Genomic DNA, 23679 nt, shown 5'->3' on the forward strand with positions numbered 1-23679 from the left:
GCTGGGATTACAGGCAAGAGCCACCGCGCCCAGCCGATTTCAGTCTTTCACTATAAAATACGACAGTAGGTACAGGTTTTTGGTGGATGTCTTTCACTGAGTTGAGGAAGTGCCTTTTAATTCTTAGTGTGCTGAGAGGTTTTAACATGAATAAATGCTGAATTTCTCCTATGTCTCTTAACTTCTTTTTCATATTTCACCTTATTACCTTTCTTTGTTGAATTCTTGGTAATTTCTTTTTTTTTCTTGAGACAGTCTCACTCTGTAGCCCAGGCTGGAGTGCAGTGGCCGGATCTCAGCTCACTGCAAGCTTCGCCTCCCGGGTTCATGCCATTCTCCCGCCTCAGCCTCCGAGTAGCCTGGACTACAGGTGCCCGCCACCACGCCCGGCTAATTTTTTGTATTTTTTTTTTTTCAGTAGAGACGGGGTTTCACCGTGTTAGCCAGGATGGTCTCGATCTCCTGACCTCGTGATCCGCCTGCCTCGGCCTCCCAAAGTGCTGGGATTACAGGCTTGAGCCACCGCGCCCGGCCTTCTAATAGACTTTCATGTATCCAAATTTAATGTAGGTAAACTTTATTTTAGATATCTCCCTGAAATAGTTTGCATATTTGTCCCCTCCAAATTTCATGCTGAAACCTGTTCCCCGATGTTGGAGTTGGGGCCTAGTGGAGGCTAAGTTATGGGGGCAAATCCCTCATGAATGGCTTGGTGCCCTCCCTATGGTAATGAATGTGTTCTCACTTTGTTAGTTCACAAGAGCTGGTTGTTTAAGAGCCTGGCACCTCTCTTGCTCCTTCTCTCACCATGTGACATGCCATCTCCCCCTTTGCCTTCTGCCATGATTGGAAGCTTCCTGAGGTTTCCCCAGAAACAGATGCTGGCACCATGCTTCTTGTACAGCCTACAAAACTTTGAGCTAAATAAACGTCTTTTCTTTATTAATTATCCAGCCTGTATTCTTTTGTAGCAATGCAAGATGGACTAATACACTCCCCTTCATTTTTTTTTAATTTTTAGAAATAAAACGCAGTAGTTACAGCTGAAGTTCTATCTTTCATCCCTTTATCTTTTCCTTGTCCAGAAGCTATAACTATCCTGAAATGGATAGGTATCACCACACACATTTCAGAATGCTTACTGTATTGGTAAGTAATATGTATATATAGTATTGTTACCTATATTTTTATTTATTTATTTATTTTGGGGCAGAATCTAGCTCTGTTGCCCAGGCTGGAGTGCAGTGGTGTGATCTCAGCTCACTGCAGCCTCCACCTCACCATTTCAAGCCATTCTCGTGCCTCAGGCTCCCAAGTAGCTGGGATTACAGGCATGTACCACCATTCCTGGCTAATTTTTGTAAATTTTATGTATTTTTTAAATGCACATAATAGTATTCCTCTAAACTTGCATTTTCATGTAACCATACATTTTTGAGATGTGTTCAGTTGTAGACAGGTTATTCCTTCACTTTTTTTGGAAGGGCTATGAATTAGTAATGTAATGGGCATTTATACCTAGAGAATGTTTCTTTAAGAGCACAAGGGATAGATATAGTAATTAATTACTGTATATATGTGTGTGTATATATGTGTGTCATAGGTCATAAATCATGAACAAATTAAACATACAGAATTAAGAGCACAAGGGACATATATACACACACATACATATATATGCATATATACATACACACACACATATATACACTAATTAATTACTATATAGATCCCTTGTGCTCTTAAAGAAGTATTCTCTAGGTGCCTAGAAATGGAATTTTAAAATCCCATTTTAAAGAAACTCTCTGACTGCATTTTAATTGTTTCAAGAAGGTGTTGTTCCTACCTAGGAAATTGCTTCATCATTTGAATGCAAATTGCAACAAGAACCTTGTCAGTAACAATAATAAAACAACACAATCATTAATTATTGGGACTACCTATATGCCTGGCACTGTTACAAGTGGTGTTATAAGTGGTCATGTAATTAATTTACGTGAGTTAATTACATGAATTAATGCAAAATGTACATTTAATACACAATTGTGGATAGTACCACCGATCCTCTAATTTTACTGGATTGGACAGGAGTCCATCACACTCATAGGCAGGGTGGCTGAGAACAGCTAAAGCAATGGTTCTCAGACCCAAATGTGCATCAGAATCACCTGGAAGAACTGTTGAAACATCTTTGCTGACTCCCACTCCCAGGCTTTCTGACTCAGTAGGCCTATGGTGGAGCTCAAGCATCTTTCTTTCTTTCTTTCTTTCTTTCTTTCTTTCTTTCTTTCTTTCTTTCTTTCTTTCTTTCTTTCTTTCTTTCTTTCTTTCTTTTCTTTCTTTCTTTCTTTTTCTGTCATCAGGCTGGAGTGCAGTGGCATGATATCGGCTCACTGCAACCTCTGCCTCCCAGGTTCAAGTGATTCTCCTGCCTCAGCCTCCTGATCAGCTGGGATTACAAGCGCATGCCACCACACCAGGCTAATTTTTGTATTTTTAGTAGAGGCGGGGTTTCAGCATATTGGCCAGGATGATCTTGAACTCTTGACCTCGTGATCCGCCCGCCTCAGCCTCTCAAGGTGCTGGGATTACAGGCATGAGCCACCATGCCTGGCCCAAGAATATTAATTTCTAATGAACTCCCAGGTGAAGCTGATGCTGTTGACCCGAGGACCACACTTTGAGAACCATTGATCTAAACCATTCCTTCAGGCCCCAGCATCCATCACCACAAATCTTTAGGCATGAGCATAATGAATCAATCAATCTTCCTTCCCTCCCTCCCACCACCCTGCTCCTTTTCTCTCTCTCTCTCTCTCTCTTTTTGCAAACATTTATTTCATACTTAATAGTTGCACAGCACCAAACTGGGTGCTATGAAAAAAAATCAAATGATAAATATTGAGTAGTACATATGAAGAAAATATTTAGCGATGCTGTCAATTAATGAAAAGTTGCTGACTTCAAGTGGATTTCACTTTATCTGAGAAGACATTCACACATGAAAAATTAAATAACAACTGTGATTAAATGACAAATGACTGTGATTAAATGAGAAATGAAAGTTATAGAAATAACTCAGACACATCATAATAATCCTGGCTAATGAGTAAACAATTCAACATTTACAAGATGCTATCTTTATTTTTCTTCTAATAAGGATATTCCAGTAGCATTTTCAAGTAGAAATGTAGTAATGTGTAGGTTCAGACACTTTAACAAAGATCAACTTAGCCTGGTTTAAAACAAAATAAAACTTTCTCTCATGTGACAGAAGGTAGTGATCCAGGGAGGTCCATATTTCAGCTTCTGGAAAGGGAAAAGGGAAATTCAGGGCGTGCTCCCCTTTTTTATGGATTTATCTGAGAAGTTTCACACATGACTTCTGCTCACATCCCATTGGCCAGAGCTCAATCATATGACCACATTTAGATGCAAAGGAGGCTGGGAAGTGTATCTTTAGCTCAGTGGCCATGTCCGCAGCCAGAACTTGGGCGTTCCCTTATCAAAGATGGAAAAGGAGAGTGGATGTTAGGGAACAACTACTGTCTTTGCCTGAGAATTACTATCCATTTTTGTAGATGTTGAAAACTGAAAACAGAGAATGTAAATGACTTGTCCTTAATTACATAATCAATAACTGATGGACTTTGTGTTGAAGTTCTGGCTTTTTTGTTTGTTCATTTTTGTTTGTTTGTTTTAAGTCCATTGGCCTTTCCCTTCTGTTAAACTCTTCAAGTGCAAAGCCATTCTATTTTAAACAATCTATAAAAGAAAATATGATGTTGGTTTCTGTGATGGTTAACATTAGATGTCAACTTGACTGGATTGAAGGATGCTTAAATGGCTGGTAAATTGTTGTTTCTGGGTGTGTCTGTGAGGGTGTTGCCAGAGGAGATTGACATTTGAGTCAGTGGACTGAGAGGGGAAGACCCAACCTCAACGTAGGTAGGCACCAGTTAATCGACTGCTAGTGCAGCTAGAGCATAGCAGGCAGGAGACGGTGGGACAAGCTGGCTTGCTGAGTGTTCTGGCTTCCTTCTTTCTCCTGTGCTGGATGCTTCCTTCTACTACTACCCTCGTACATCAGACTCCAGGTTCTTTAGTCTTTGGACTCTTAGACTTACACCAACGGTTTGCCAGGGCTCTTCGGCCTTTGGCTACAGACTGAAGGCTGCATTGTTGGCTTCCCTGCTTTTGAGGCTTTTGGACTCTGAATAAGCCACTTCTCTCTACCCCAGCTCACAGACAGCCTATTGTAAGACTCCACCTTATAATCGTGTGAGCCAATTCTCCCTAATAAACTCATACACACACACACACACACACACACACACACCCTACTTGTTCCCCCTCTGGATAACCCTGACTAATACAGTTTCCTATGTACTTTTTTTTTTTTTTTTTTTTTACAATACTCATTGTTAGGAATATTTTTCTGAAAGTAAATTAAGTTTCCATTTATTGCAATTTCAACCCACTCTATTTTATTTAACCAACAAAATAGGACACAAAATATTAAAGACTCACTGTCCACTTTCTGACAAGGCCCTGAGCTCTCACTTGACTCATACAGAATCTGTTTTCATAACCTCCAGCAGACACAAGTCATCCGTTGATACAAGACCAAGGAGACTGAATCTCCTTCGCCATTTCAAACCCATTTCAAATAATGCTTCCAGTCTATATCTCAGACTGTGCCATCATGACTGAGATGGTGTTTTTTTGAACATCCATGGTTTGCAGAGCACTGTAATAGTATGTGTGTGTGAAGGTGAATGGGTAACATGACCAAACAAATCAAAGATCACTCTCCTTCCAGTTAAGAGTTTTGGGCCGGGCGCGGTGGCTCAAGCCTGTAATCCCAGCACTTTGGGAGGCCGAGACGGGCGGATCACCAGGTCAGGAGATCGAGACCATCCTGGCTAACACGGTGAAACCCCGTCTCTACTAAAATACAAAACTAGCCGGGCGAGGTGGTGGGCGCCTGTAGACCCAGCTACTCAGGAGGCTGAGGCAGGAGAATGGCGTAAACCCGGGAGGCGGAGCTTGCAGTGAGCTGAGATCCGGCCACTGCACTCCAGTCCGGGCGACAGAGCGAGACTCCGCCTAAAAAAAAAAAAAAACAAAAAAAAAAGAGTTTTCTCTTGTGGGGCTAATAAAAGCCACAGCTGGCCAAGATTAAAAAGTTACTCGTAAGAAGGTAGTTTGAGAAAAAAGAAATGACAAACTAGGAAAATAAAAAGTTGTGAGCTTCTGTAGTATGAAAATAGATGTAATGAAGAATATTTAGGCCAGGCTCAGTGGCTCACGCCTATAATCCCAGCACTTTGGGAGGCCGAGGCAGGTGGATCACTTGAGGTCAGGAGTTTGAGACCAACCTGGTCAATGTGGTGAAAACCCATCTCTACTGAAAGTTAAAAACAAACAAACAAACAAACAAAAAACCCAAGCGTGGTGGCGTATGCCTGTAATCCCAGTTACTTGGGAGACTGAGGCAGGAGAATTGCTTGAACCTGGGAGGCAAAGGTTGCAGTGAGCCGAGATTAACCACTACACTCCAGCCTGGGCGACAGAGCGAGACTCCGTCTCAAAAAAAAAAAAAAACAAAAAACAAAAAAAAAGTGTTCAATGATATTCTTATTAAGCTACCACAAATGAAAATAAAAAGTAAAAATGAGAAAGAAATTAGGAAAACAGTAACATAAAACTAAAAAAATTATTGAGATACAATTGTGTGATGTTCATATATAGTCATTCATGGATATATTCAACATTTTCCTGGCCCATACAAGAATTGCAACAGGATTCACCTTATTCTTATTCTTATGACATTTTACAGTTTAAAAAGTTTTTCATATAATTATTTTATTTGATTTGAGGATGAATCAGATAGATACCAACTCAATTCAGAAGATTATGGTGGAGTAGAGAATGTGAGAGTAATATGCAGATAACAGTAATATACAGTCATATATCACATAAGCACATTTTGGTAAATGATATTCCACAAATATGACAGTGGTCGCATAAGATTATAATGGAACTGCTCTATATAGGTGTACCATTTAAAATTTTTATACGATATTTTTACTGTGCCTTTTTATGTTTAGATATGTTTAGATACCCATGTAGTTACTACCGTGCTACAATTACCTACAATATTCAGTACAGTAACATGCTGTACAGGTTTGCAGCCTAGGAGCAATAGGCTACACCATATAACCTAGGTGTGCAGGAGGCTATACTTGCATGATACACTCTATGATGGTATCACCTAATGATGAAATCACCTAATGATGTATTTCTAAGAATGTATCTTTGTCATTAAGTGATGCATGATTGTATTAGGAAAAGTGGTGAATTTCATCAGGGAAGTTGCAAGGGAATTCCGAGAGGGGAGCAATGGTTTCTCGTTGAGGAGGAGGGAGACAGTGTGTCTTTGATACACAAGTGATGCTTCTATCTGCTATACTCTGTTCCAAGCGTCAGCACCCCTCAGCAGGATGATTGCACCAGCCTCTTAACTCGTCTCCATACATGCCCTTACTTTACTCCACTCCTGCCCTTTGATGTTCTTTTCTGTTTTTTCAAGGGACTGGAAGCCTGAAAACTGCATTTCCCAGACTCCCAGCTGTTCTCTGGTTAGATTCTGCTAGTAGGAAGCACTGGCTGGAGATTAGAATATGCTCTTATTTAATTATCTACTCTGAAAGCTAACCATTGCCATTAGGTAAGGATCTCTGCCTTTATGAGCTTTTCTTAAGCAAAGCTGGACTTCTTAAGCAAAGCTTGCTTTTACTATGGCAGAGAAAACAACAACAAAAAATCGTTAAGCTGAAGTTTGCTTTCAGGTCCCTGGCATTCTTTTTTACTTTGTCTTACTCTTCCATCAAACCTTCTTACTTGGCAACTAATGCTTTACTTTTGCCTTCCTGAAGAAAAATAGCTCATAAACATATTGAGTCCAGTAAGGCCCAGGAATGGGCACTGCTAGTTCATTCAGAGTCTTTGCATGCAGTGGAAAAGCCTTCCTTCTTCCACGAAGACAAAGCCCTAGGACAGGCTCATGGTTTGGCAAGGGGAGCACAGGCTATATTTCGACTCCCTCCTACCTGCTTAGTCAGGTATCTTTGCTCAGTGGACAACCTGCAGAACAGTATATGGCTGGTCAAGACAACACCTGAAACTTACTCACTGGAGTTCACCACTGGGGACTTTGTTCGTACCACTGAGATCTTTCCTTAAGATGATTACTGGTGTCATTTCATAGATGCCCAGACATTCATTTCCCTACTTCTTCGTTCATTAATTATTAAGGCAGGGTCTTGCTCTGTTGCTCATGCTGGAGTGCAGTGGTGCAATCATAGCTCACTGTAACCCCAAGTGATCCTCCCACCTCAGTCTCCAGGTAGCTAGAACTACAGACATGCACCATCACACCCAGCTAATTTTTTAATTTTTTTTTTTTTTTTTTTTTTTAGCTGGAGTTTTGCTCTTATTGTTCAGGCTGGAGTGCAATGGCACCATCTTGGCTCACTGCAACCTCTGCCTCCTGGGTTCAAGCGATTCTGCCTCAGCTTCCCAAGTAGCTGGGATTACAGGCATGTGCCACCATACCCAGCTAATTTTTGTGTTTTTAGTAGAGACGGGGTTTCTCCATGTTGGTCAGGCTGGTCTTGAACTCCCAAGCTCTGGTGATCTGCCCGCCTCAGCCTCCCAAAGTGCTGGGATTACAGGTATGAGCCACCACGACCCGCCTTAATTTTTCAATTGTTTTGTAGGGATAGGTTCTTGCTATGTTGCCCCAGCAGGTCTCAAACTCCTGGCCTCAAGTAATCCTCCTGCTTCAGCCTCCTAAAGTGCTGGGATTACAGTCATGAACCACCATGCCTGGCCTCATTAAATATTCTTAGACTCCTGCTATGCACTTGGTTCTATTCCAGACTCTGGAAACTAAGGGAAGAAGCAGACCTTAAGATGATTACAACACAGTGACCAGAGTTAGAGTCAAGCCTTCCAGAGAAGTTAACCTTCACACATAGCAATGCTGGGGAAATGGGTTCTGTGTTCCAGTTTGGGATGGCAGTTTTATTCTTTCCTTACTGGGGCCTCCATTTTCTTTTATCCTTGTCTTCAGGGCTTGCTGTCAGCTGTTTATGACTGTCTTGGCTTGAGGTTCCATTGGATTGGGTCTGGAGGGCTGACATTCAGAGTAGGGAGTTTAGGGGATGGGAAGCTGTCTTCTGACCATTTGAACCCTGGGGATATGTTTTTAATCCTGACTTGATGCCCTCTCTGCTACCTTACTTTTCTTTTGCACGCCCCAGGGCCTTGTGGTTTGCTTCGTTGTCTACCATCTACAGCTTCTGAATGGTTTTTCTCTCCCTTCCCTGCCCTGTGAAAGAACAGAACATGAGCTTAGGGCATCTTTCTTACCCTTCTTTCACTTGGTAAGCAGTCAGCTCTTCTGACATTTCTGAGGGACACGTAGAAGGTTCAAATGCCCACCTTCCCATCTGCTTTTTAGGACAACTACAGATAGGTGCATAGGGTATGGGTGGGTCTTTTGTCAAAAAGAAAACTGAGGGGAGAGAATCCACAGGTAAGGTCCCATAGGTTATCTCCCATAAAGCCTCACAATAAGCAGGCTAAGATGGGCATTCTCTTCATTTTTCAGCAAGTGAAGAAATCTGCCTGGATCTGCCTGGACCTGCAGAGCTGGACTTGAACCTGGTTTAACTACATCACCCCCACCCTTTTCATTACCTTACACTCTCTCCCATTTAGAAACTGAAGACCTAAGGGAGAAGGCTTCTTACATAACTGGCACAGCACACTAAATCATCACAACCCTATGAGGCACATGTCACTATTAGCTCATTTTACAGATGAGGAAACTGAGGTACCAAATAATTACTTTACTTGCCCACAGTCACAGGGTTTTTAAATGGTAGAGGAGGGATTCCAATCTAGGCAGTCTTCAAAACCTGGGCTATTCACCATTGTCTTCCAGATGAAAGAAGGTGCCTTACCCACATACCTGAAGTGGTCCTTCACCCATGTTTGTCTTGAAGTAATGTTCATCTGGGTCAGGAGCCACTTCTGCAAAGTTACCAGATAATTCTGAGCTCCTGGAAACAAGAGAAAAAGCAAGCTGTGGTAAGATTTGGGCTCTCGGTTGTCCCTGGCTTTGCTGCACAGGGAATTTTATATTAGTCAACTTTCTCCAGAGAAACAGAACCAATAGTAGAGAGAGAAAGAGAGAGTGGGAGGGAGGGAGAGAGAGAGAGAGAGAAAGAGAGAGAGAGCGATTGATTATGGGAATTGGCTCACACAGTTATAGAGGCCAATACATCCCACAATCTGCCATCTGCAAGCGGGAGAACCAGGAGAGCTAGTGATGTGCCTCCCAGTCAAGTCTGAAGGCCTGAGAACCAGGAGGTCCTATGTCCAAGGACAGGAGATAATAGATGTTCTGGCTCAAAAAGAGAGAAAATTCAGCTTCCTTTATCCTTTTGTTCTACTTGGGCCCTCCATGGATTGAATGATGCCCACCAACATTGGTGAAGACCATCTTCTTTATTCAGTCCACTGATTCCAATGCTCGTCTCATCCAGAAACACCTTCACAGACACACCCAGACATAATGTTTATCAACTATCTGGGCACCCTTTAGCTTAGTCAAGTTGACCCATAAAACTAATCATCACAACTTTTCCAGGCAACCACCCAGTTGTTTGATGACAATTTCTCTTAGGTACATCAGATGTAAAAGCCAAAAGGCTGGGTCCACTGCATTATTTTTTGGGCTTAATGTAAAATAAAAATGTAGGTTCCCTTATTCAAAAAGTAAGAAAAGAATGCCAATAAACATATTAAAATATAAGGCCATTTCCTTTCTTTCTTTAAATTGCTTGCAAAAACCTTACCAAATCTCTTTCTATTGTGCAATTGTAAAAGCTAGTATAAGAGCATTTCCTTCATATGTGGAATCACAGATATTGCATAATTTGTATTTTGCGGCCCATACATGCCCATGTTCTTATTACAACAGTGGAAATGCTACACAAAACTAAACCAACTCAACTGTTTATATTTTGCTTCTTGATGTGCATACTTTGTTGTTGTTGTTGTTTTTGAGATGGAGTCTCACTCTGTTGCTCAGGCTGGAGTGCAATGGCGCGATCTCAGCTCACTGCAACCTCCACTTCCTGGGTTCAAACAATTCTCCCACCTCAGCCTCCCAAGTAGCTAGGATTACAGGCACCTGCCATCATGCCTGGCTAATTTTGTATTTTGTAGAGATGGGGTTTCACCATGTTGGCCACACTGGTCTTGAACTCCTGACCTCAGGTGATCTGCCCACCTTGGCCTCCCGAAGTGCTGGGATTACAGGCATGAGCCACTGCGCCTGGCCAATGTGCATACTTTTACCAACACTGTGGAAGCTGGTGACTTCCATAATTCACTATCTTGTACTCACTTGGAGTCTTGCTGACTTCCCACAGATCATGGGTTTGAAATTCTGTGTGAATGGATGGCGAGAAACTGTGGGCACATATTAATATATTATGCATATCTCCTCTGCTCACACTCACACTCCATTGTCCCATCGGCTTTCAATTACAAAACTTAAGTTCAAAGGTAAAGTTATTCAGAATTTCAAGATGGTGACAGCAGAGCATTAAACCAGGCAGGAGGCCCTTTCTAGCCTGGAGCCCATGAAGACAGTTCTACCAAAGGGGACCGAAAAGGTTTCACTGAAGCTCAACCTTTCATTTTGGTGGGAATGCCCAAGCCAGACCAGAATTGGGTGAACCTTGAGCCTCTAACTGAAATGCACGACATTCCTAATTATACAATTCTAAAATTCAGAGCTGAAAAGGGCATTATTTAGCTATGGGTTTGTTTGTGGTTTTCTTGTAATGGAACCTACATTTTGAAACGTAGGAAAACACATAAAATACTGTAATAAACATCATTTCACTCCAGAGCCAATCATTGTTAACATTTTACTTCTTTTCTTCAAAGTTCTTTTTGTTTTTTTTTTTTGTTTTTTTTTTTGAGATAGAGTCTCACTCTGTCACCTGGGCTGGTGTGCAGTGTTGCGATCTCGGATCACTGCAGCCTCTGCCTCCTGGGTTCAAGCGATTCTCCTGCCTCAACCTCTCAAGTAGCTGGGACTACAAGTGCATGGCACCACGCCTGGCTAATTTTTGTATTTTTCATAGAGACGGGGTTTTGCCATGTTGGCCAGGCTGGTCTCAAACTCCTGATCTCTAGTGATTCGCCCACCTTGGCCTCCCAAAGTGCTGGGATTACAGGTGTGAGCCACCGTGCCTGGCTCTTTTTCATTTAAATAATAGAACTGAGACATTTTAGGTAAAATCGAAGCTTTTTTCATCTTCCACCCCCAATCAGATTCCACAGTTCCTTCACCAGAGGCAGCCACTACCATGAATTTGGTGTATATATTTTCCAGGTCACTTAAATACGATAATACTTTACTTGAATATACAGAATCCATAAACAAGATAGAGATTTTCTTATGTAAGTTTATTTCTTTTCTTTTAAGATGTATACAGTGGTATCTTATAGTACAAATTGTTCTGTAGCTTGCTTTTATTCTCATGCAACATTATATTTTTAAGATCTACACATCTTAATATGTAAGATTAGTTTATTCCTATGAAATGTTATAGTGCATTTTATGAATAGCCCACGTTTTATTTACCTGCTTAGCCTGGTGGACATGTAGTTGTTTCCAGTTGTTCACTATTATAAACAATGCTGCAATGAATTTTTTTTTTTTTTGAGATAGGGTTTCATTCTGTTGCTTAGGCTGGAAGGCAGTGGTGCAATCACAGCTCACTGCAAGCAGCCTCAACCTCCTGGACTCAGAGGATCCTTTTGCCTCAGCCTCCAATAGGTGGGACTATAAGTGTGCACCAATACACCTGGCTAATTTTATGTGTGTGTGTGTGTGTGTGTGTAGATGAGGTCTTGCTATGTTGCCCAGGCTGGTCTCAAACTTCTGGCCTCAAGTGATTCTTCCACCTGAGCCTCCCAAAGTGCTAGAGTTCCAGGTATGAGCCACTGAGCCTGACCTGCAATGAACATTTTGTGTGGGAGTTCCAGTGCACATGGGAGAGAGTTTCTTTAGGACAGTACTTGCTGTGTGCCAGATTGCTCTCCAAAGAGAATGTAGCAATGTGCATGTCTGCTGGCTTAGTATGAAAGTTCTCATGCATCCTTGACAGTGCTAAATAATACCTATTTCTTTTTTTGTTCTTGTCCTTCACATTTTATAGCCTTGAGACTTGGCCAGAAATAGTTCTAGAACCCAGGACTCATTTCCAGCCTAGGGCTCAGTAGTTGATTCAAATATTAACCTATCATGCTCTTTTCCCTCTACCTTCCACAAAATTTTCAGAAACATTCTATGGTAGTTGGCAAAGTTGTAGGCCTGGGATTTGGGTTGAGCCCTGACAACGTACCCTGTATTGTATATATTGTCAATGTTCTGTGTATTTTGATGTTTTGATATCTTAAGAACCCTTTCTAGGTGGGGAGAGACTACCCCTCCCAGTGCTAGCTGATTCTTACAGATAGCAAAGGGCCCGGATAGGAGTATGGCTTTGGTATGGAAACTAATCAGTGCAGAGCCATGCCTTCTCTATCAGGGTGCACAACCCAACACACAATATTCTTCTCTCTCAATCCTCCCAGGTTCGGGTACCAGGCAACTAAAGACCACCCTTAGAGTTTAGAGCCCAGTGAAATTATACAAACTTGCCAATCCTAAACCATTCACCCTGCCCTATCTTGCTTTTCTTGCAGAAACTCCAGTAAAGGCAGTGGCCTAATGTTCTCCCCTAGCTCTTGTCTTTTGCCTCCTGCCTACCCTGGTGCCTTTCCCACCTGGCTCTGTGTGGCTTGCTGTGTCTCTAGGACTTGTGAGTATAATAAACTTTTTTTTTTTTTGAGACAGGGTTCCACTCTGCCACCTAGGCTGGAGAGTGGTGGTGCGATCATGGCTCACTGCAACCTCGACCTCCTGTGTGCAGTTTGATCCTCCCACCTCAGCTTCCTGAGCAGCTGGAGCTACAGGTGTGGGCCACCACGGCTATTTTATTTTTTATTTTTTGAATTGTTTGTAGAGATGGGGTTTCACCATGTTGTCCAGGCTGGTTTCAAACTCCCAGGCTAAAGCGATCCACCTGCCTTTGCTTCCCAAAGTGCTGAGATTTTAGGTATGAGCCACTGTGCTGTGTCATAAACTTTGTTTTCCTGAGCCTTTCCTATGTCACCTCTTGGAGGTGCCCCTGAGAGACAATCTCATAAAAGAATAAAAACAACCCCTACCCCAAGTCTAGCAGTAGAGGGGACCTAGCCAGTCTTATATTTTGTCTCAAAAGCCTCCAGGAAAACGTGACTTCTTATCTTGTGTTTTCCTATATGCATATGAGGACTTGGGGCAGAGTATCGGAGTGAAATCATATACAGGATATAGGTACCGTTATTTGGAGAGTCTGGAGCACTTTAAGACAGGAGTGGGGATAAAATTCAAGGAATAGTTGAATCAAAAACAGGTTAATCAGAAGAGGTGCAGAGTGTTATGAATGCAATCAAGGAGAAATATTTTTTGGACAGAAATGCTAAACAATTCAAGTCTGGAAGGTTGTGATTCCACTGTTATGAAAATAGGGGGTACGCTTTTATAGATCAACACACTTCTATGCAAATCATGTCTCACTCCACAGAACTCATTGTTCAAAAATAATATGAAAAGAAATCCTCCTTCCTTCACCTTTGTCCCAGGAGACTTTCTGTTGGCTAAAAGAATAGGTATTCACAGAGGTTTGTCAGCATGAATTAAAGCTTAGGTTTTTTCCCTGAGGGCCATGAGGACTGGAATTTGGCCCTGCATTTATGAATAATGCAAAGAGACACCAGGGAAAGGGCAGCATGATGGGTGGATCTCTGTCTATCCACACTCCTCGATTTTCTCCTTTACTTAATCCAGACCTGGGTTTGTTTACAAGCAAGCTAATTAGCCTTTAAGACTTGCAGTCCTCATCTGAAAATGAGGATGATAATAATTCTGACTTCACAGGACTGTTGTGACTACTGAAACAGATAATGCATTTGAAGTGCCTAGCATATAGCAGGTACTTGATAAATGCCAGCCCTTCCTCTTATTAGTTTTTACCCTCCTTGAATTCTTAAGAGGCTTTTCATTGAGAGCCTCATAATTTAGTAGCTAATTACATACTGTCTTATACAGTTTGCTATTGTTTCTCCTAAGTTAATCTTATCTTTCTTATGCCTCATAGATCTTATGAAGGATGCATTATAAGATCTAAACCTGCTGCTTTACAGTGTATGAAATGTATGCACAGATATTCTTTTACATGTCTTTTGATTCCTCCACTTGCTCGGCCCACAGCTGAATATGGACGAGGCACGCCACAATCTGTATTAACTGATTGATGGCTCTTTGTCAGAAAGGCGAATTCCTCCAGAACTTTTTTTCAATGATTGGGAATCATAGACTTTCACTTTGAAGAAAGAGCACAGTGCATTTTCAACATCCTAAAAGAAAGATCTCACCTTGAGAATTTTCAGTCTGCTAGATTAAATACAAAATGATTATGAATTCTTCTTCATGGGAGCACGGTGGTAAAGTTAAAAAGCACCTGTGGCATACTGTTCTTTTTTTGAAGAGGAAAACACAGGGCTGTAACGGTACGGCAGAGCCCATTGCTAAGCAACAGAACCAGGTCTAGACTGCACCGGAGCAAAAATTCTTCTTTGTTCAGTATAATGAAGAATTTTTAAATGGAAAATCCTTAATAGGTTTCTAGCAGCAACAATACTCCTTATGATTTTCTAAAGTACTAATCAGCAGTTGATATCTAACTTTCATGGGAGTCTCTGACAATAGCTCACTGTTGTGTTTTCTAAATGAAACACTTCAACAAGAAGGTTTCAGATAATCAATTTTATAAAAGACGTGAATCTAATGTATGAATTAGAAGTCACCAATCCCTGTATTTTAGTTTAAATTCAGGATTATAAAAATCCATCTCAAGTAACGTCAATACCCATTAATGTTGACGAAACTATGTTGTTTGTTGGCATAACTTGAAATGAGCAGCATCTGGGAACCTGTTCGAAATGCAGATTATTGGCCGGGCATTGTGGCTCATGCCTGTAATCCCAGCACTTTGGGAGGCTGAGGTGGGCAGATGACTTGAGGTCAGGAGTTGAAGACCAGCCTAGTCAACAGAGTGAAACCCCTTCTCTACAAAAATACAAAAATTAGCTGGGTGTCATGCCTGGTGCCTGTAATCCCAGCTACTTGGGAGGCTGAGGCAGGAGAATCACTTGAACCCGAGAGACGGAGGTTGCAGTGAACTAAGACGATGCCATTGCACTCCAGCCTGAGCAACAAGAGCTAAACTCAGTCTCAAAAGAAAAAAGAGAAAGAAAGAAAGAAAGAAAGAAAGAAAGAAAGAAAGAAAGAAAGAAAGAAAGAAAGAAAGGGAGAGAGAGAGAGAGAGAGAGAAAGAAGGAAGGAAGGAAGGAAGGAAGGAAGGAAGGAAGGAAGGAAGGAAGGAAGGAAGGAAAGAAAGAAAAGAAAAGGAAGAAAGAAAGAAATTCAGATTATTGAGCCCCATCCTTGGCCTACTGAATCAAACACTCTGAAGACGAGTTCAGTGCTTGGTGCTTTCTCGGGTTCTCCAGGTCATTCCTCTATAGTTCAAAATTTGAGAAAAACGGAGTTAAGGGATTCAGATCACTGTGTGAGACACAAAGAAGTAGGGAGTAACGAGTTAGGTCCTGTTTAGTACTAGTGAGCCCTGTGAACCGGTGGAACTCCCGAGCCATTTGGAACTGGGGAAGAAATCTATAGCGGTAACTCAGACAGTAAGCATGCAGAAAATAGCATATGAAATGGAGGAGAAGCTTCACAGTAGCCTTCACTTCCTGCTGAAATTGGAGCTGTCTGTAAACACTGTCTGGGATGGTTAATTTTAGGTGTTGACTTGACTAGCTGAAGGAGTACCTAGAAACTGGGTAAAGTATTATTTTTGGGTGTGTCTGTGAGTGCATTTCCAGAGGAGATTAGCATGTGTGTCTGAGTAGACTAAATGGGGAAGATCTGCCCTCAATGTGGGTGGGCACCATCTAATCTACTAGGGCCCTGGAGAGAACAAAAACAGAGAAAAGAAGAACACGTCGATCTCTCTGCTGGAGCTAGGGTACACTCTTCCCCTCCTGGCTGTGGACAACAACTCTGGGCTCCCTGGCCTTTGGATTTCAGGACTTACATCAGCAGCCCCGCCAGGCTCTCAGGCATTTGGCCTTGGACTGAGAGTTACACAATTGACTTCCCTGGTTCTAAGGCCTTTGGACTTGGACTGAGCCATGCTGCCAGCATCTCAGGTCTCCAGTTTGTGAATGGCCTGTCATGGGACTTCTTAGCCTCCATAATTGCATGAGCCAATTTCCCTAATAAATCCCCTCTCATATGTCTATATATCTTATTAGTTATGCTTCTCTAATGCACCTCCCAATTGTCTCCAAACAATTAGAAAAGGGCATTATTTTAAATGGTCATTTGTCCATCCAGTATTTACTGGGTAACTCCTATGGGCCAGGCATCATGGTAGCATTACAAACAATTGTTTGTAATAAATATATGGTGTTTTGCCCAGTCAGCTGTAATAGGCTTATGTAGAGTTGAAGAAGAGGGATATTTCTTGGAAACTGGAAATTATACAGATAAAAGGAATAGTGAATAGGAACATAAATAACTAATGATACAGAAATATAGTTAGTGAAGTTTCTATTCCTTTGGCCAGATTAAAGATGGCCACAAATTCTTTGATGTCAAATAATTTCTGCTATTGAGATGTGGGATATATTTCCCCTCTCCTTGGATCTGAGCTGTGACTTCTTTAACCAGTAGAGTGTGACAGTTTCAGGCTTAGGCTTGTAAGAAGACTGGCAGCCCTGAGCTGCCAAGTAAGGCATTAGACTACTGTATTAGTCTGTTCTCATGCTGCTGATAAAGACATACCTGAGACTAGGTAACTGATAAAGAAAAAGAGGTTTAATGGACTCATAGTTCCATGTGGCTGGGGAGACTTCACAATCATGTGGAAGGCAAAAGGCACATCTTACATGGTGGCAGACAAGAAAGAATGAGAGCCAAGCAAAAGGGGAAACCCCTTATAAAACCATCAGATCTCGTGAGACTTATCCACTACCACGAGAACAATATGGGGGAAACTGCCCCCATGATTCAATTATCTCCCACTGCATCCTTCCCACAACACATGGAATTATGGGAGCTACAATTCAAGATGAGATTTGGGTGGGGACACAGCCAAACCATGTCAACTACCCTGCTGGAGAGGGCAGGTGAAGTGCCCTGAGACTACATGGATAATGAGAGGAGTCTTGCTGAGCTCAGCCTTTCATTGTTCTTGCCAAAAAGTCAAGCTTGGGAATGAAGCCAGATGAACCATCAGATGAATACCACCAAGGAACACCAGTCAACACCACATCGAGCAGAAGAGTCACCCAGCCAAGCCCTGACCACATTTCCAACCTGCAAAGTTGTGAAATATAGTAACATTGTTGTTGTTTGAAGCCTCTAAACTCTGGAGCAGTTTGTTATGAAGCAATGGATAACCCTGCACTTTAAACCATTGCTGACAGAGATGGAAAATGACTTGACATGAGTAAAACAGTCAGACATGGACTCATGTAGAACTACAAAGTCTAAGAAAGAAAAGCAAAACCAGGACAATGCAGAAGAGGACTGGATTAGAACAGGCCACTTCTGAGTTAGAGTTTCTCCCAAAACCCAATGAGGAGACACAAGAAGTCAACATCAGAATCACACTGTTGTTACAACTATACAGCAAAATGGTTAAGAGTGCAGGGTATGCAGTCAGGCTAACTTGGGGTTAGAGCCCAGTGCCATCATTACTGGCTGCATGCTTAGAAGAGAAACTTGGCCATGCTAAGATTCAGTTTACTCTAGGGGATGTAATAGTACCTGTCTGTTGTGAAGATTAAATCAGATAATCTGCATAGAAGTGCTTTATCAGAATACCTAGCTATGCAGGTTCTACGTCTGCTTGACCTTGAATGTATGCCGTGTGTTTTCCCTGACTTGCTCTGCATGCCGAGCTTCCTGGGCTGTGTGTTGTCTGATTTCCAGTTGGGTTCAGCCAAGAGAAGGCAACGGCAAAAATTAGAGAGCTGAGGAAGACAGAGCAGCGTAATCTCTTCTAGCCTTTTGTTGTTGTTCATTTTGCATTTATTTTATTCTGACTTTTGTTGTCCTCATCAACTTTTTTTTTTTTTTTTTTCCTGAAAGTATAGTCCATTGCCTATCCTAGCTCTATACAAGATGGTCTCCAATTCAGCTTTCCAACCTCCATGAGTCCAGGGCTTTATCTCTAGCCTTCCTCTTCCCCTACTCCCACTCTGCTACCCACTTCACCCACTGCTGCTAAATTTTTAGCCCTATAATTTATAGGTGAGTATCAGGTGTTGCAGGGCTCAGCCACCTCTCTGCACCCATGCACCCACTCTAGTCATGGCCTCAGAGCAATTTTCTTATTTTTTGTAGGCTTATGTATTCATAAAATAGTAACTTTCATATTTTATCTTGCACGTTTAATGTTGTGTAGCATTAGGTTGCAGGATCTCTTATCCACCATGTTGCCAGAGATGTTGAAACTATTTTTTATAATTTTAAGTATTTAGTAAACTCTATTATGTTTTTCCAGGCTCTTGGTCATTTTGATAAATTTCTTCTTTATTCGTAAAAGTTTCTGCTGTTGTCTGAATATTTGTGTTTCCTCAAAATTCTTATGTTGAAATTGAATCCCCAGTGTGATGGTATCAGGAGGTGGAGCCTTTGGGAGGTGATTAGGTCATGAGGGCAGAGCCCTCATGGAGGGGATTAGTGTCCTTATAAAAGAAGTCCCAGAGAACTAGTTCATCCCTTCTACCATGGAAAGACACAGTAAGAAGGTGCCATCTTTGAGCCAGACAGCGGGCCTTGCCCAGACACCAAATCTGCCAGTGCCTTAATCTTGAACTTCCAAGCCTCTAGACATGTGCGAAACTAAATTTCTGTTATTTACAAGTCACCCAGTTCATGGTATTTTGTTATAGCTGTCCAAATGAACTAAGATAGTTCCAAATTAAAATAAGTGCTTTATACATAATTAGAAGGAGTTATCTGAAGCAGGCAGATGCTTGCAGTCATTTTTCCATTGTCTGGGGTAGCTGTTGGAATTTTGGGTGATATGGCTCTTTAAGTAGAACAATCTCTTGGCTTACAGGCCATTTATACTAACATCCTTGTCCTCTAGACACCAAATGCCAGGAGCTTTCTCTAATCATTATGACAACCCCCCAAAAAATCTTCATACATTTTCAAATGTCAGCACTTCCTGTTGAGAGTCACTAGGGAAAAAAGTACCATTGAGAGTGTCCATCTGCAGGACTCTTACTGTTCAAATGCACCATATGTTACAGTTCCATCTGTGACAATTAATTTTTGAAGAGCTCATTGATCATAAACATATAGTAGTTTTGTCTTGTTTTGTTTTTCCTGGATACACTAAGGTGAAATGATGTCCACTGCTCATTATATGGGTGACTGGTCTCTTCAGAAAATATTACATAAAATATAAGGTCCAGAAAAAATATGTCCACATCAATATCATAAACTTGGCATCATTCTGAAAGTTTGAAATCAGGTGTGTTGACTCAGTTAAGATGATTGTAAAGATCATTACTGAGATTCAGATTGAAAATTAAATTTGGGACCGGACACAGTGGCTCATGCCTGTAATCCCAGCACTTTGGGAGGCCAAGACGGGCGGATCACTTGAGGTCAGGAGTTTGAGAACAATCTGGCCAATGTAGTGAAACCCCATCTCTACTAAAAAAAAAAAAACAAAAAAAAAACAAAAAATAGTCACACGTGGTGGCACACGCCTATAATCTCAGCTGCTTGGGAGGCTGAGGTGGGAGAATTGCTTCAACCTGGAAGGCGGAGGTTTCTGTGAGCCGAGATCATGCCATTGCACTCCAGCCTGGGCAACAGAGTGAGAGTCCATCTCAAAAAAAAAAAAAAAAAAAAGAAGAGAAAAGAAAATTAAATTCGGTAAACAATGTAATTTCATTCTATTGGCTACCAGCCCCTCAACCACAAGTCACTTCACCTCTCTGTGCCTCACTGTTCACTTTCATAAAATTAGGTGCCATTTCTTAGTTCTTTTCCATTTCCAGAATTCTGTGATTATATTATGGTGCATATTCTATGTAATAGTTTATATTTTTTCAAAGAGATATCATATGCACCAGCTCACTTCATCCTTACAAGAGCCCAATCCTTCTGTATGTAAAAAGAAAATTTTGTTAAGTATCAACTTCGGAGGCCTGAATCTTAGAAAATGTGTAATAATCATTGTACAGGTTCAGCAGAACACTCAGAAATTTATTAATTAACTAACTGAAGAAATGCTGTTTTGGCTAATGTCTTGCTGTGCTCATGGGATATGCGTTGTGAGAAGAATGGTCTTGTATAGCCAAGCTTTGATCTCGATGTGCTCTCAAAGGAAACCACACAAATGCTGCAGCTTTTCAGGGGAGAGCCATGGGGCTTTACATTGAGGCTAAGTTGCCCTGACCTTACTTTGCTGGATGAGTGTTCTAGGGAATCTGGCCAGTCTGAAAGGAACGTTCATATTAAAATGGTAGTAAAGAGCTTGGGACTCTGGAATAAGCCTGACTTTTATTTGAATCCTGGCTTTGCCACTTAGCTAGTTGTAATTACTTTATAAGGCTGTACAAGGATGGAATGAAATTCATTGAGCTAATATGTGTAAAAAATGTTCAGTTTCTGGCATGTAATAAATGTTCAACGATTGTTAACTAAAAAATAGTAGGGTGAGAGCTGTCAAAGGACATTGGATAATTTAAATTTAGTCTCAATAAATCTGTTACTTACATAAAAACCTGTGTTGTTCTGCATTCTGCTCATCTTTCATGTTCAAATACACATTAGGCTTATTCACTAATTGATTCATTAATTTATTAATTCAATACTATTGAGCACCTATTATGTGTCAAATTCTATTATAAACACTGGAAATGTAGCAGCAAACAAGACATTAAGAGTCCCTACTCTTATGGGCGTGCATTTGAATGGGGAGTGACAGAAAATATCCTCCTCCTTCCCAATAAAAAAACAAACAAATAAGAAAATTAACTGGTAGTGATAAATGCTAAGAAAAACATGAAATTAGGCAATGTGATAGACTCTGGGGAGCAATTTTAGATTGGGTATTCAGGGAAGGCCTCTTTATGGATGAAAAGATGAACCAAAGTTCCGGAGTCCAAGCAAGATATGATGTAGAAGAGAGTAGTGGTGGCTAGGATGGAGAGAGGCAAATGGGTTAGGCGATGATGTAGAGGAAGAGCAATAGTACTTATTGATGGGTCAGGCAGTTGGTGTGAGGGACAGCGAGGAATTAAGGATGAGCCCTGCAGTCTTTGGCTTGAGTGAATGGTGGTCCATTTACAGAAGTGGAGCAGGCTGAGTAGAGTAAATTGGGAGTGAGAGGATCAGGAGTCTGGTTTTGGAAAGATTAAGTTTGAGATGCCTATTGAACTCCGGTGGAGGTGTCATGTAGACAACTGGATACATGAGGTCAGAGCTAAACATTTGGGGGATTTTTGCCTTTACATAATATTTAATGGAGTGGGCGGGATGAGAATGGTTAGGGGAAAGAGCACACTCTCACTTCTCAACAATGGGAGTTAAAAACGAGAAGAGGTTCCTGGTATATTCTTAAATTTTCAGGTATCTATGACTCATAACAAAAGCTTATAGTAATAAAATATAATCCTTGTAGAATTACCCATATGGAAATAAATTGATAGAATTTTGGTCTTTTCACATTCTTTAGCATACATGAATGGAGATCAGAAATAAGTCTGATTATAATACACTACACATTCTTTGACCCACATTTTTGACTGCCTACTCCTAGGCAGGTATGTCAAAGGAAATTAATATAGCACAGTCATGGTGTTGGTCAAACATTTACTGAGCACATGCTGTGTGCATAGTACCAGATTATTTGGGTGGAGACTAAAAAATGGAAAATTAATTTTCTGTCCCAAGAAAAAACAGTCTAAATTAGTGAGGGAGTACAAGCCACTCAAAAGTTTCAAGGGTAGTATGTTTCCTTTTTCTTCCACATATCTGATGTTCTTAGGCCACTAGGAGTTCTTGCATTGCTATAAAGAAATACCTGAGACTGGGTAACATATAAAGAAAAGAGGTTTAATTGGCTCACGGTTGTGCCGGCTGTTAAGGAAGCATGATGCTGGCATCTGCTTGGCTTCTGGGGAGGCCTCAGGAAACTCACAATCATTGCAGAAGGCAAAGGGGAAAGAGGCACATCTTGTGTGGCCCGAGCAGAAGCAAGCGGTGTGGGGTAGGTGCCACACACTTTTAAACAACCAAATCTCATGAGAACTCACTCACTATCATGAGAACAGCAGCATGGGGGAATTCCGCCCCCATGATTCAATCACTTCCCAACAGGCCCCACCTCCAACATTGGTTATTACAGTTTGACATGAGATTTGGGCAGGGACACAGATCTAAGCCATATCAGACAGTATGTTTCCTTCCACATATCTGATGTTCTTAGGCCACTAGGAGAAACCTGTTTGTGCTGAATGGATTTGGTGAGGTAGGCCACAGTCCATAACTCAGTCTGTCTTTTCCCCTCCCTTCCACTTTGTGACAATGGCTGGGCTTCTCTGAGTAAAGAGAAGCATATTTCAGCCCATATTTTATTGCTAGACAACTGGTACTCCAGGCATCCCAGCATTCATATTCGCATTATTATTCCCACATTGACATTTGTAATGGCTTGATTTTTTTGCCTGTTAAATCAAACACAATCTCCACTTTCACATTAATATCACTATTTGGGCCAGATGTGGTGACTCACATCTGTAATCCTAGCACTTTGGGAGGCAAAGGCGGGAGGATCCCTTGAGCCCAGGAGTTCAAGATAAGACCCTGTCGCTCAGAAAAGAAAAGAAAAAAAATCCACTATTTGTTCAACATGCTATGCTTCCTGTCTAGCTAGTATGTGGATTGGATGCATGCCCACTTATCAGCAAAAATGGGAGGGAAGGGAAGCACCCTTTTCTAGGCCAATGGTTGTATTTGCCTTATTAAGATGCAGCAGAGGCCAGGTGCAGTGGCTCATGCCTGTAATCCCAGTACTTTGGGAGGCCGAGTTGGGTGGATCACCTGAGGTCAGGAGTTCGAGACCAGCCTAACCAATATGATGAAACCCCTTCTCTACTAAAAATACAAAAATTAGCCTGGTGTAGTGGCATGCACCTGTAATCCCAGCTACTTAGGAGGCTGGGACAGGAGAATCCCTTGAACCTGGGAGGTGGAGGTTGCACTAAGCTGAGCTCATGCCATTGCACTCCAGCCTGGGCAACAAGAGCAAAGCTCCATCTTCAAAAAAAAAAAAAAAAAAAAAAGATACAGCAAGAGGCTTTTGAATGGCTTAATTAATCACCAAGGAACAGCCCAAC

General features: G+C 41.5%; 1 long non-coding RNA gene across 1 annotated transcript in view; it reads right to left on the minus strand.

Annotated features, from left to right (window-relative positions):
- The window catches only part of LOC108527235 (uncharacterized), a 55084-nt gene that overhangs the window by 24780 nt on the left and 6625 nt on the right, over positions 1-23679 (minus strand). Inside the window, exon 2 of the long non-coding RNA XR_001884754.1 lies at positions 9044-9134. This is a non-coding gene — a long non-coding RNA (uncharacterized LOC108527235). The remainder of the gene's footprint in view (positions 1-9043; positions 9135-23679) is intronic.

The sequence above is a fragment of the Rhinopithecus bieti genome, unplaced genomic scaffold (genome assembly GCF_001698545.2).
Source record: "Rhinopithecus bieti isolate Rb0 unplaced genomic scaffold, ASM169854v2 scaffold_2453, whole genome shotgun sequence".
Classification (NCBI taxonomy): domain Eukaryota; kingdom Metazoa; phylum Chordata; class Mammalia; order Primates; family Cercopithecidae; genus Rhinopithecus; species Rhinopithecus bieti.